The sequence below is a fragment of the Magnolia sinica genome, chromosome 17 (assembly GCF_029962835.1).
Source record: "Magnolia sinica isolate HGM2019 chromosome 17, MsV1, whole genome shotgun sequence".
In the NCBI taxonomy this organism is placed as follows: domain Eukaryota; kingdom Viridiplantae; phylum Streptophyta; class Magnoliopsida; order Magnoliales; family Magnoliaceae; genus Magnolia; species Magnolia sinica.
Genome location: NC_080589.1, coordinates 72,660,658 through 72,676,042, shown reverse-complemented (window position 1 = coordinate 72,676,042; position 15,385 = coordinate 72,660,658).

Genomic DNA, 15,385 nt, shown 5'->3' with positions numbered 1-15,385 from the left:
TAGATAAGCGTATTCATCTGATCTGTGACCATTTAAGTGATGGTGGACAGAAATTGGTCAAATGTCATGTTTTGAGAAATCCACTCTGTCTATTTATTTTGCAGGCTTATGTTATGCCTTGAGTCCAAAAATTAGGCATATCCAACACTCAAGTGAGCCACGTGATAGGAAAAAGTGAGGAAGGAAATGCCTGCCGTTGAAACCTATCTAGGCCCACCGTTATGTTCATATTTCATCCAGAATGTTTGTAAGGTCATTCCACTGAGATGGACTAAAAATACAAAAATATCAGCTGGATCTAAAACCTTTACAATCCCATGAATGTGCATGTTTAATACCCATTATTACTTATCGTATGGCCCACTCGAGTTTTGGATTGTCTCATTTTAATGAGCTCACAAGATGGATGGATGAGATGGATTTCTGGTAAACCTCACGGTGGCACCACCTAGCTTCCTTTCGCAAGTAATATGCATCTATCAAAGTAAGCAATGTCATGAACAGCATGAAAAAAAAAACAAAAAACAAAACAATGAATATAATTATGTTATGGTTCTACTTAGAGTTGGGCACAATCCGACTTGACTCGCCTAATTCAGCTCGTCCGACTCATTCAAACCCAACTCAACCTGAACCGAATGGGTGAATTGGTCCGAACGGAGTAGGCTTCACCCAATCCGAACACAAACTAAGTCGAGTTCGAGTTACCCAGGAACTCAGGATCGTAATCCATGTACTCGGGTGCCGATTTTTGAGGTGTTACAGGTATGGTGTGTGTGTGTGTGTGTACACACACACACACACCTAATTTCTAATCCTCTCTACACTACCCGCCACACCCCCCGATTTGAAAAACCCAACCCAATCTCGTTTGACACCCATCAGCACAATCCTCCGGCCTTCCTCCTCCTCCTCTCTCTCTCTCTCTCTCTCTCTCTCTCTCTCTCTCTCTCCTGTAGCCAATGGCCTATCAGGTGCTTTTTAAAAAAATTATTTAAGTTCTCCTTTTAATGTTAAGAAGATAAACCAGACACAATAAATGATGGAGATGGAAGGAAGCGGGGTGACCCGATAAATGGCTGACCATCCCATAAGTGATGCGTTGGAACTCGGGAGTCGAGTTCATGCTCGACCCCCGATTTTCAGGGCGTTACACCTGGACTTGAATCGAGTCAGGCATGTTGGACTCGGAACCGAGTCGGATCGAGTTCGGGTCAGGTAGTTTTCAAAATCGAATCGAGTCAGGTTGGACCCAACTCGGTTCGACTCGACTCGATGCCCGCCTCTAACTTTATTCGTGGTTCTATTTTCAAAAAGCAAGGTATGGTGACAATAAAAGGGTGTTTGGATGGTGAATTAATTTATATGAGTTACTTATCTCTTAAGTAGCCTATCTTTATATCTATTTATAAATGAAACTTATTTATCTAAAATAAGTCACTTATTTATTGTTATAAGAAGGATAAGTAGCTTATTCTGTGGTATACAAATAGAACCTAAATAAAAAAGTTACTATTATGATTAGAGTTGTACACAAATCGAGTTAGCTTGGTTAATTTGCTTGACTCTACTAAAAAAAGCTTGATTTGACTCGACTTGAAATTGAGTTCGAGTTGATTTTTTGAGTAGAATTTTTTTTAGCTAAGTCCAAGCTGGACCGAGCTCAACTCATAACTTAACTCGAACTTGACTCGGTTTGAATTGATTCGACTCAGATCGGACTCACTTTTAAATAAATTAAATTATATATATATATATATATATATATATATATTATTTTATATACATTAAAATTTTTCAAACATAACCTCGAACTCAACTCGTAAGCTTGAACTCGAACTCAGCTTAAAAGATCGAGCTCAAGCTTGGCTCGAACTCAACTTGAGCTAGCCCGAGTTGCTGACTGAGCCAAGTTAAGCTGGCCAATCAAGCTTGATGACTGAGCAAAGCCGAGTTGGAGCTTAATAGCTTGTTGGCCGAGCCAAGTCGAGCCGAGCCAAGCTCGACTAGTTCAGCTCACGTGCAACTTTACTTATAATTACTCATAGATTAAACTTATTTCCAATAAGTTATTTATCTACTACTATAACAACAATGGAAAAAAATGTAACTTTATTGGTGGTATCCAGATGGGTCCAAAATAAGTTTGGAATTAACTTATTTGGTGGTATCCAAATAGACCCTAAATGAGTGGAGTTAATCCATACATTGTTGAATTATTTGGTTGAATTAAATAGACTATTAAAATTGAGAACCAAAAATTAAAAAAAAAAATTTGAGAAAGATGACTTATTGAATTAAGTCGAGGCGTGACTGAGTCAATCGGCTTGAAATCGAATTTGCTCCCCTTGGACAGCGTCCCAAGTGCAACATGTTTCCAGGGCAATTGACCTCCAGGATACAACGACTATGACCCGGTCGTAGCGGTGCTCGAACCACTTGCAGTTTAATCCGAAAGTGCTGAGTTGACTCAGTGACGAACTCAGCAATCAAAATGCTTAAAACCAAATATCAGAGAGTGTTTTATAAGAGAAAGATTTTCGTATTTTAAACCCAATAAATGCGACTAACCGGAACGGACACACATCTCTAGTTTAAAACGAAAATACGCAAGTGCGAATACACTCTCGCAAATAAAGTCCCGCAAGTACCCATACACAAATACACCCACGCGAGTACACTTACATCGCACCCCCGCTCAGCCCAGCCCGTCTCGTCTCGACTTGGCACACGCGCGCGTGTGGTCAATGACATAGATTAGAGCTATTGGCATAGCCCCCCACAAGACCAAATTCACATGTCCCCTGAAAAGAGCTTAAGCCTAAGGCAAAAAACTATCTTATATACAAAATGATTTCTTTGTCAAATATGATGTGGGGCAAAATCCACAATTAAAAAAAAAAAAAACACCAAAACTTTTAAATGTGGAGGAAAACTGAAAATTTGAAAAATCAAAATTTTAATATTTATTTTAAAACAAAATACAACATACATCACCCTGCAAGGTGTCCTACATATGGATGACTCTATTTCAATTCCACCCTTTAAAGGGCTTTCAACATTTTTACTTTTTATTTTTTATATTTTTATGGGTGACTCATCTTATTACTTCAAGTCGGGTCACAACTCATCGAAATCGATGATAATGTCGGCCAACTCACCTAAGTTGGCATGATTTGGCTGCGTGGGGTCCACTCATGATGCGAAACATGTGGAATCGAAGACATGTATCTTATGTGCTCCCTCATGTTCACCTACATCCCAAGAGTCAAACCAATGTAAAACTCACATGGTACACACCACATGGAGCAATGTACAATCATGCCCAAGATCTATATATTCATGACCCGGTGTGGCCCACTTGAGTTTTGGCGTGTTCTTCCATCCTGGCTGGGTGCACCTACTGACTGGGTTAGATGGCATGTACATGACAAGGTGGACCCCACATTCCATCTACATGTTTCTATGGTGGCCGTTCCCCTAGCAATGTCTCCCATTGTCATCTTTTGGTGTGGCCCACCTGAGTTATGGATGGGTTGGATGGCACTCACATATGGGACATTGCAACTAGCCACAGTGAATCAAGATCGTCCATCTGGTGACCACTATCACGATTGGCTTGCCATGGGATACACCATCTTGGCTATCTTTAGGCCAAAAGGCCGAAAACCCATGGCCATCAAACAGCCTGAGAAGGTGTAAAGATGGCCCACTTTTTAGAGAGAACCACTACTAGCTAGCTGGACAGTTAGGATCATCCAATCGGAGTGTGTTTTGAACCATGGGCCATCAGTAGCAATGCCCACGAGATGGACAGTCCTCATTCACTGACCATCTCCCTCTAAGATACATCACATGGGAGTGGAATAGATGCAGCCGGCCTCACCCAACACAGTGCGTCACTGACCATGGGGCCCAACTTGATATATGTATTGTATATCTGCGCCGTCCATCCATTTTCCAGATGATTTTAGGCATAATCCCAAAAAATGAAGCATATCCAAATCTCAGGTGGGCCACACCATAGGTAACAGTGGTAATTCAACGCCCACCATTAAAATTTTCCTAGGCCCACCATAACGTTTATTTTCCATCCAACATAAGGTCACACAGACCTGGATGAAGGGAAAAGCAAACATCAGCTTGATACAAAACTTTTGTGGGCCATGAGAAGTTTTTAATGGTCAATCACCACTGTTTCATGTGGCCCACATGAGAAGTTTTTAATGGTCAATCGCAACTATGTCATGTTGTGTGGTCCACCTGAAATTTGGATCTGCTTCATTTTTTGGCTCATGCCCTAAAACGATCCGGCAAGACGGATAGACGACGTGGATACAATACATATATTAAGGTGGGTCCCACGTTAAAGGCCAAACCTATTCCGTTCCCCAATCATCTTCTTTCACTATCTTACAAAAGGAACGGACACAAATGCAACTCAGTGAGATGCTGTGACAGGAATTTTATTATTGTTACTATTAGTTTTCTGCTCCCTAAGTGAGATACGGTCCAAGTTCGAATGACCACGTATGTTTGAATGCACCTTCATTACGGTACGTTTGAGATGTGTGGGGCCCACCCGTGATACGTATGTCGCATCCAAATCATGAATATGGTGTGTCTCCCCATATTCACCGTGCATCCCAAGGATTGTCTGGATCCATAATTCAGGTGGGCCACACCACACCACAAGAAACAATGTACAATCACCACTAGAACTTATAAATTCACGTGCTGCGGCCCACTCTCTCTCCTTTTTTTTTCGATCTGTACCTTTGTACTGATGGGGGCACTTCTAATGGACGGTTGGATGGCACTCACATATCTCAAGTGGGCCCGGCACAGCTCCAACACACCAAAGGTTCGAAAATCAAGGCCTCATTTTGGACAGATCATAGCCGAAGAATCCTATTGATCGGATTATTCAACAGGCGAAATTAGATGAGATCCACACCGTCCATCAGGTGAGCCACCCTGTCCCGATTTCGGCCTATAAATCAGGCCCATTCAAGACTCAGGTAGGCTACACAGCGGAAAACGGTTGAGATGGGAAGTCTCACCATTAAAATCGTCCAAATAGTATGTGGGGTCCACCGTGGTGTTTATATACCATCGAATCCACTTATCTAACACACCACATCAGATGAATGGAATCCCCAAAAATCAGGACATTCCAATCCTCATATAGGCCACACCATGTGAATTTACATTTTTAGTAATGATTTTTACACCGTTCCCACTCGTGTGGACCATAAAAATCTCATATTAGACTGAATTTTATTATCAACGGTGAAAATGTGAATATTCACATGATGGACGGAGTGGATCTGATTCATGTTTATCCAATATAGTGATTAGAGCGAGCCAGACCCTCCGCCTGCCTACAGTAGTCTCTCCCTTATTATTAAATCGAATGCATCCAAAACACTTCATTCGAACACATCACAGCCGTCCACAGCTGTGGATTTGAGTTTCTCCACATCAACGTACAAAATTTTAATTTAAAAAAATCATATCATATCATGGATGGCCCACTTCCTCTGAAGTCAACCTTAAAGGTGAGCTGGCAGCTACAAGCGTCCAACACATGGAAACACCCCAAAGCAAGATAGTTTAAAAAAAAAACCCGTTTCATTTTCATTTGGTAGACTTTTATCAGTGACAGTTTATCTTAACATATTAAACCAGATCACCATCAGCATACATCTCTGTTTCTCCTCCCAAATCCCAGCACGTGTGTTCCATCTAAAACGTTCAAAAGTTGAGCCCCACTATTAAGATGGTCTATGTCAAAAATCAGATCGTCCCGTATATTGAGTTAGATCCCTGGCTGTCCATTTATTTATACGGTATACAGCGTCTGATGAACGGACTGGTATGGTTTTTTCTCCAGATCAATCTTTATAGTGGTGGGGCACCGTTTTTATGGCTTGGATGCCGTGCATAAACGACACATTGGGAGAAAGGTGCGGCTGCATTCTACGCCAGCATGCAGCAGGCTGTTGGTGAAAAGAATTCCATGAAATGGATTAGAAGCGTCAAACCCTTGCCAGAACATACCGGGTGTAATGATTAATTAGATGGTGGGCCCCACCTTGATCTACCACCTAAATGATAGGATCCCATGCGTCGGTTTGGCCCATTGCTAGGCACTGGATGATGATTATGGAAGCGGATTGCGTGGTGTGCCATACACCATCGACTTCGATGGTGTGTTGACGTCACGAAGTTATGTAGGCCCCATAATAATGTATATGTTATATCCATACTGTCCATCCATTTTATGAGAACATTTTAGGGCATGATCCCAAAAATGAACAAAATCCAATCCTCAAGTGGACCACACAACCTAAAGCTGTGGGGTACAAGGATTTCCACCGTTGAAGCCTTCCTAAGGCCCACGACGATTCTTATTTTCCATAAGCCTCTTCATAAGGCCACAAATACATCGATGAAGGGAAAACACAAATATCAGCTTCATCCAAAACTTCAGTAGCCCCAGGAAGTTTTCATTGGTAGGCATTCAATCTCCACTGCTTTATGTGGTGTGGTACACTTAAGCCTATATATTCCTAATTTTTTGTTTCATACAATAAAATGATATCATGAAATGCATGGACGGTGTGGGGATATGACAAATATATTATGGTGGGCCCACAGAACTTGCTAACGCCCACACGTTGAACTTTGTCGGTTGTTCACCCGGCAATCTCTCCACTGAGCATAAAGTGGGATATGTGTATATGCAATGTTTCCCGTGCAGTAGCTGTATCAGGACTTTTTGGCGATTGGCATTCACATCACACATCTGAACCGTCCATTAGGTCCAGTCACCTCTTGTTCCCATGGCTTGAAAAATTCTTTTAGGGCCTGTTTGGCCGGACCGATCCCACGGTATTAGGTGGGATGGGATTCAAAAAACGTCATTATTACCCATGGCAGGGACTGTTCCCTGTTGCCATAGGATGAGCTTAATTGCCTTTTTTGTTTGTAATACGGTGGTACATTGAAAGGATATACCACCATCATTTGAAACTATTGACAATAACACACGATGTTATATCTAAACCTTTCATTTGTTTTGTAACCTCAATTTATGGCATGGGCCTAAAAATGAGGCAGATCCAAAACTTATGTGGCCCCAAAGAAGTTTTCAATGGTAAGTATTCAATCCCCATTGCTTTCTATGGTGGGTCCACTTGAGCTTTAGATCTAACTGATTTTTTGGGCCATGCTCTAAAATGATCTCAAAAAAATGGGTGGACGGTGTGGATATAGCCCACACATCATGGTGAGACCTACACAACTTGCTAACATTGAGTGATATTAGCAAGGAACCAATACGATTCCATCTAGCCTACTTCCAAGCTTTTCCACTCTTCCCAAACATGGAGTGGAATTGGCACAGTACCGGATGCAATTTCATCCCACCTAAGCCCATCTAATCCAGCCGGCCAAACAGGCCCTTACTGGACTGCTACGGATCATCACCTCCATCCATTTTTCATACCACTAATTGGAAGGATTGGATCCTATGAATTTTACAAGACACCCTGTGAAGGCCAGACTGTTGATTCCAGGGATATTCCACTGGCTACTGGTCGGTGCTATATAGGCTCACCATAATGTATGTGTTTTATCCACGCCGTATATCCATTTTTCCGGATCATTCTGTAGATCTAAATTTCAAGTGGACCACACCACAGGAAAATAGTAGTAATTGAATTTTCATCATTGAAAAATCTTTTAAGGCCTGCTATAATGTTTACGTGACATCTAACCTATTGTTTAGGTCATACGGGTTGCATGAAGGGAAAAATCAAACGGAGAAAAATAGCACCGTAGACAAGTCTGTCCTATATGCCCTTTTTTTTTTTTTTTTTTTTTTCCACCGCTGAAAAAGTATCTCACCGATTTTATTTTTAGGGCATGGAGCTGCGTTTTTTTACGAAAATATCCCTACCTATTAATGTAGAACAGTTTTAAAAAATAGGGGTATTTTTATCTTTTTAAATTTGTCAGTACAACTAGTAGTCTAGTTTAGTAATTAAGGATTTTTCTGGTCGAATGAAAAAACGTTAGTACGTAGGGTCTATACTAAAAAAACCCTTAAAGGTGTGTATTCAATCAACACTATTTCTTATGATGTGGTTCACCAGATATTTGAATCTATCTCAATTTTGAGCTCATGTAATAAAATGATATGGAAAAATGGATGAACAGTGTGGATGAAACACAAACATCATGGTGGGGTCCATAAGAGCACCGACACATTAATATCCAAACCGCGTCCATCCCACTTGTGGGATTTGATTGGGCCATGTTTCACCGTCAAATTAGAGCCCACACGCAAAGCATCTTTAAAGTTGCTGAGTGGAGTTCCTACGTGGTTTGATTCTAGGCTCATCTTCATGCACGTGAGAAGAATTGGAAGGCTAACATCATCTCATCAATGTGGTCTTATGGCTCTGGCCTCATCCGCAGTGGACCTCGCGACTGGATAGTCTGTACTAATGTAAGAGGATGCATCATGCGCAGTCGAAGCATGCCAGAGTATGATCCACCATACTTTTCCAGAGTAGAACATGAATCCTCTAGATCCCAACTGCATTGCAAATTTAGGTGTGGACATGAGTTGAAGCAAGTCAAGCTTGGCACAGCGTAACTCGGCTCGGCCACTGGCTCAACCCAAGTCAAACTTGACTCAGCTCAGCTCAATCCTCGAACCTAATTGCCAACTCAGCTCAGTTTGATTAGCCACTCGAGCCTGCTCGATCTAAGACCGAGTCTCTGTCACATTTTCTCAAACACTGGAGTGCACCTTTAACCACTCAGGAAATGTAAAGCAATAATATTAGTTCATCGACATTTCATCAAGTACTAAGTAGGTAACATAAAAATCAACATATAAGGGTATTTGTGTCATATCTATACTTTCCTTGTTACTAACTGACACGTCATTGAGTCATTTTGTTGAATAATTGTTGAGCAGCATCAATATCAAAATAATTGAGTCACCGAACCAGATTGAATCAAGTTCTATTCGAGTTGGGGTTCAATTTGAGTCTAGTGCCTGAACTTGAACTCGGCCTGAAATTTTTTTGAGCTCAAGAAATCAGCTTGAACTCGGCCTGAAATTTTTTTGAGCTCAAGAAATCAGCTTGAACTCAGTTTTAAATCAAGTTGAATCAAGCTTTTTCAAGTTGAGTCAAGTCGTAGCTAACTCGGCTCGTGTACACCCCAAATTGCTATTTGCAAGCAAGCCGGCCGGCTGCTTCACCAAGGGCAGATGCGTTTTTAAAAGGACAAAATATTTAATACTTTAGCAGAGTATGATGGTTTATACACATTCACTCAGAAATTCTGCAGTTTCAGATTTATATTACTCAAACCAAACCGTATATATCGTGGGTCCTACATTATAGGACTGGTAAATAAAAATAATAGGCTTTGATCATTTATTTACTAGTTAATTAGGGGGTTTAATGGACGGTTAATAAGAAACTAGTCAAATGTCAGAGTTAAGAAACAAACATCTATTAATCAGAGGCCAGGATCATTCAATCAATTTCATTTTGGGGTCATGGTCCATCCACAGCGTGATTTGGACGGTTTAACGTGAGTTACATATGCATGCCTATGGCTGACACGTGAGCACTGGTTTAATAATCCAGGCCATTGGTGCATTCTGTCCCACCGTAGATGGACTTATTAGGACTGTCTTGCCTTTCAATTTCTGGCCTACAGAAAGAGTACCGGTTAAGATGAAAAACGAAACAATGGGCCACCCTTAATTTAAAAGGTTCCTAAGTAGATGTTGAGATTTTCAATCTGGAATATTTTTAAGGCATGGTTCATCCATGTTGGAGGGCGCGGATTGCGTCCTACCCCTGCCCGTCTCTAGCTCCGAACAGACAGTTCTATGGGTGGGCCCACAGTGATCTATCTGTTTATCCAAGCCGTCCATCCCTTTTCTAAGATCATTTTAAGGGCAAATCAAGAAAATGACACAGATCCAACGCTCAAGTGGACCACACCAAATAATAAGCTTGGTTGCATTAAATGCATGAGTCATCTGTGGTGTGGTCCCATTGAGCGTTGGGTCGCTCATTTTTGTATTAATAACTTAAAATGATATGAGAAAAGGGATGAATGGCTTGGATAAACGGATACATCACGGTGGGCCCGCCCACAGAACTGCCCGTTCGGGGCTAGAGACGGGCGGGGGTAGGACGCAATCCGCGTCCCCCTGTTGGTTGGAATGCAATAGACCGATGATCTGGATTACCTAGCCAGGACCCCACTGTCGGTAATGAACCCGATGTATCTGGTCCATCCACGCTGTCCATCCATTTTTTCATCTTATTTTAGAGATTGAGACAAAAATTTAAGCATACCCAAAGATCAAGTGGACATATCACAGGAAACAGTTGGAATAATGATTTCCACCGTTGAAACCTTTATAGGGCCCACAGTGATGTTTATTTCTCATCCAACCTGTTCATAAGATCACAAAAACATGGATGAAGGGAAATCACAAATACAAGCTTGATCTAAAACTTATGTGGCCCCCAAGAAATTTGCAATGGTAGATGTTCAATTCACACTGTTTCCGGTGGTGTGGTCCAATTGAGGTTTGGATATACTTAATTTTTTGGTTAAAGCCCTAACATTATCAGGTAAAATGGATGGACGGAGTGGATAAAATACATAAATCAAGGTGGACCCCACAGAGTTTACTCAGTACGCTTAGCGTACTGAGTTACTCAGTACGCAATCCGCATGCAATAGACCGATGATCTGGATTACCTAGCCAGGGCCGCCCTGTCGGTAATGAACCCGATGTATATTTTACAAAGATACAGACGCGTGTATCGTATAATTACTAGAAAATATGAAATAACTTCCCGTTCTCAACAAATCCCAACGTATTGCTATAAGATAAATCAATGATCCAAGCCGTTGATTTGACGAGAGCTGACGATGGGTAGGTCAAAGATTTTTAAGATTGGAATATCCTAAACTTTCAAGACACAATGAGGCCCATGGTATAAACGGTTTGGATCATTAAAAATGACCAAAATCCAACGGCTATAGTCACGACTTATCCTATAACTATCCCCTCTGAAGTAATGTCGTAAAACATTACGCTGCATGAGTGGTGCCAGGAGCCCGTGCAAAAAGAAAAAGATTTAAAAAAACAAAAAAAAACTTGTGGGGCCCACCGTGATGTCTGTGCGACATCCACTCCATTCATTAGTTGCACCAGCTCATGTCAGTGCTTGAACCCAGAAATCAGTCAGGCCCAAAGCTCACGTGTACCACACCACACAGAAACATTGGGACCTAACATTACGGCCCACCGTCACGTTTGTATGCCATCCAAACCGTTCAAAACGATAAAAAATCCAAATATCATCATGTTCCAAAACTTAGGTGGACTTCAAGAAGGTTTCAATGGTGGATGTATCACATCCCCACTCTTTCCTATACCGTGGCCCACTTGAATTTTGGGTCTTCCTAAATTTTTATCTTAAGTTCTAAAACGCTATATCCCAACTGATGGACGGAGTGGATTTCACACAGACACAAACTGGACCCCACAGACATCTTTGTCGCCCTGCCTCCATACAGTCCCTCTACAAAGTAGCTGCCGGCGAGCTTCATCCAATGCAAATCCATTCACATTTCGTTTCTCTGTATCAGAGATCCAGAATACCTGTTACAGCTCATTTGACACTTTCGTTTCACTAAATAAGTGTCAAAATCGCGTCAAAAGCCGGCCCATCTTGACATCTCAAAACCCATTCTCTTCATTTCCAACCATATAAAAAGCCTAATGAATGTCAATCTCTTTCCAATTACCAACTTAGAATGGGACTCTTCCATCTAAGCAAGAAACTAATCTTCTTTCTCATGGTTCTAACATTCATTATCATGTCCACCACATGGGCCACACATGCCCGCCTACTACGACAACCGTCCGATTGGCGGGCCAGGTTCGAGCGTGACATGACGACATTTGAAGCGATGCTGCCGAAGGCGGTGCCGGTGCCGCCGTCAGGGCCGAGTCCTGAAGGCAATTGAAACACTAACCATTTTGGAGTGTTCTATGATTAAGGAATGTATTATTTCATTCATGTATGTTCTTACATTTGTTACTCTTACACACACCTTTTTTTGATAGACACGCCCTTTCTTTTTTTACTTTGGGTAATAAAATGATAAGATGTTGTAATACCAAAGTAGAAAGTAAGAGTGTGTCAGTAAAAAAGGGTGGGTGCAAATATCAATTTTCATTTAAAATTTGTAAGCATTATTTCATTATCAAATCAAGAAGCTAGATTTTTCAGTATAAGTACTTGTAGAGACCTGTTGGAAGTAGGGCTATGATTGGAGTTAGCCTGGGTTGGTTTGGGTCCAGGTTTGAACTGATGGGGCTGAGCCCATTGAGCCAGGGCTGTCCAAAATTTTGATTTTGGTTGACCCAGACCTGGCTTATTGAGAGTACTACTTAGAATGGGCAGGTGCACTCATGTGGAACTTTTACCACCACCACTTATGGTGATGCTAGGTTTTTGTGGAGCCCACATCAACTACACATGCAATCCACTCCATCCATCACGTTCTTCCCATCATCATCGCCATAGATACCAAAAATCAGGCCGATCCAAGACTTACGTGGGCCACAATGTGTGGAAGAACGTAAAATCATGCCTGAGACCTTTAAATTCACATGGTGTGGCCCACCTGGGTTTTGAAATGGCTTGATTTTGGGAATGTATGCATAATGCATGGATTGGCGTATACATAACGTGGTTTGCTCTGAAGGTTTTATTGGTTGGGCGTCTCATCCTTACCGTTCTTTTCAAGGTATTCAATCATGGCAATGGTGGCTTGTTTTCACGTGGGCCCCACTTCATGGTTGGATCTGATGGACAGTTTTATGTGGGAGGGCCCACTCCAATCACCATTGAAGCACACCTCCTAGATCTTGTATGACCATCAATGGGCCATCTATCACATCGGGCGGTTCGAAACTGCTGTTTTGAATGGTTAGGATGTAATATGATATTATTGGACTAATGTACCTTTAAAATCTGATTAGGGACGACAGTCCCTCAGCAAATGGGCCACGATAATAGAAACAGGTCGACAGGTTAGAAAACCCTGGTCGAATTTTCAGCCATACATTTGATTTGTGAAGTGGGCCAACTAGATTTTTGGGCCAGGTCGTCTACATCTATCATTTGGGGCGTCCTTTTGAGTGGGGCCCACTGTTGCGTGATCCGAACCAGTGGTATTATGGACCACACTTCAAATGCTCTATTGACCAAAGATCAGACGGATAGAAATATCCTGAACGTTTTCCGTAGGTTGTCAACATAAACTATTGAGAGAAGATACGACAATATATATTATTTCATGAAATAAATTGCTAAACATACTCGAGCAAGGATTTTCTGAGCTTGGGATTTAATCGTCCATGACCATTCAGTATGATTCCTAACATATCAACGGATAGGATCACTGAACAATGGGCCCCACTTGTACCAAGCGAAAGTTTGCACCATCCATATGGTGGTTATTAATCCTCTTCACACGTGCCACCGACGTATTGCTATGGTATTATAAAAAAAAATTGGGCAGACTATATATCTAAAATAACGCTGATCAAGCAATGCTAACCATCCAATTATTGGCAATGCTGACCATCCAATCAATGGCTATAAAATGGACAACTAAAAGAAAAAAAAGTAAGTGGGCCTACTTTTATTTTTACAAGCACTTACACCATGATAGGCACTTGAACGTATGACCTCATGTTAAGACTGGTGAGTTTACACTGAAATATAAGGATACTCTAAGGGCCTGTTTGGCCGGGCGGATTGGAAGGGATTGGATGGTATTGGAAGGGATTGGAAGTTAAATCTCAGGATTGGCCGGGCATGCCAAACAAACTAGGTGATCTGATCCTGGGATATAGCAATCCCATGGATCTTAAGACAATCCATTGACAACACCATCTTTACCTTTAAATCCCATCCAATCCACCCTAATCCATTCAAATTTGCCTGGGATGTGATTGGTTCAAGGGATTGGAAAGGATGGGAAGGTTTAATCTCGAGATTGGCCTGGCGCTCCAAACAGACTCGATATAGCAATCGAGTATATAGCAATCTCATCGATCTTGCACCAATCCACTGAAGCAGCCATTATTACCTTAAAATCCATGCCATCCACCCTAATACAATTCAATTCCTTCCAATCCACTCGGCCAAACACGCCCTAACCTAATACTCCCTCACTTATATTTAAGGGTTCATTTGGACACTTATAAAGTATAAAGTCCTTAAAAGTTGCAAAGGGTGAAGAGTTGAACACGACGAGTAAATGTAATTATATTTATTACAAATACTTGTACACAACAAGAGTACACTTTACAACACTCACAAACTATCACTCCTGAATGACAACTCTCACACACAAGGAAAAACTCTTTTGAACTCTTAGTACTTGGATACCTTGCTTTCACTCTTGAACTCACTCTTTATTGTTTATGTAAATTATTTACATAATGAGGCTCTCCTCATATCTATAGAGAGTTATGGAAGATTCTAGAATTAATATAACTCTAAAGAGTTCTAAAAGCTTTCAAATATCCTATAAGGTTCTATTATATTGCGGAACATTTTAAGAGAATCCGAAAGGTTTTAGCATAGTCTGGAACATTCCGAAAGAGTCAAGAAAACTCTATCAAACTCTAGAAGTTTCCGAAAGATTTTATAAAATTCTAGAAATTTTCAGAAATGTCTGGAAGTTTCCAGAAGACTCCGGAATATTCAAGAGAGGTGGTGATGACATTTAACACTCCCCCTCAGCACCGACTCTCACAATTCTGCTTTGGTCATCATGCCAAGTTGCTTTCTGAATTCGGTGAACTTAGCATTGCTAAGTCCTTTCGTGAATATGTTTGCAACTTGGTCGTCGGTCTTCACATGGCTCATCTTGATTTCTCCTTGAAGTACCTTATCTCTTACAAAGTGATAGTGTACCTCCACATGCTTGGTCCTGACATGAAACACTGGATTCTCAGCCAAGCAGATTGTTGATTGATTGTTGCAGCGCAATATCATTGGATAATCATCTGGTTGATGAAGATCCCTCATTAACTGTATAAGCCATGTGCTTTCTTGTGCTGCTATCGCCATTGCTCTGTATTCAGCCTTCGTGGTTGATAAAGATATTGTAGGTTGTCTCTTGCTACACCAAGAGATTGCTCCTGAGCCAAGGTTGAATACGTATCCAGTAGTTGATTGTCGTGTGTCATGATCACCACCATAGTCAGCATCGCAGTACCCAATTATCTTGCATGCTCCAC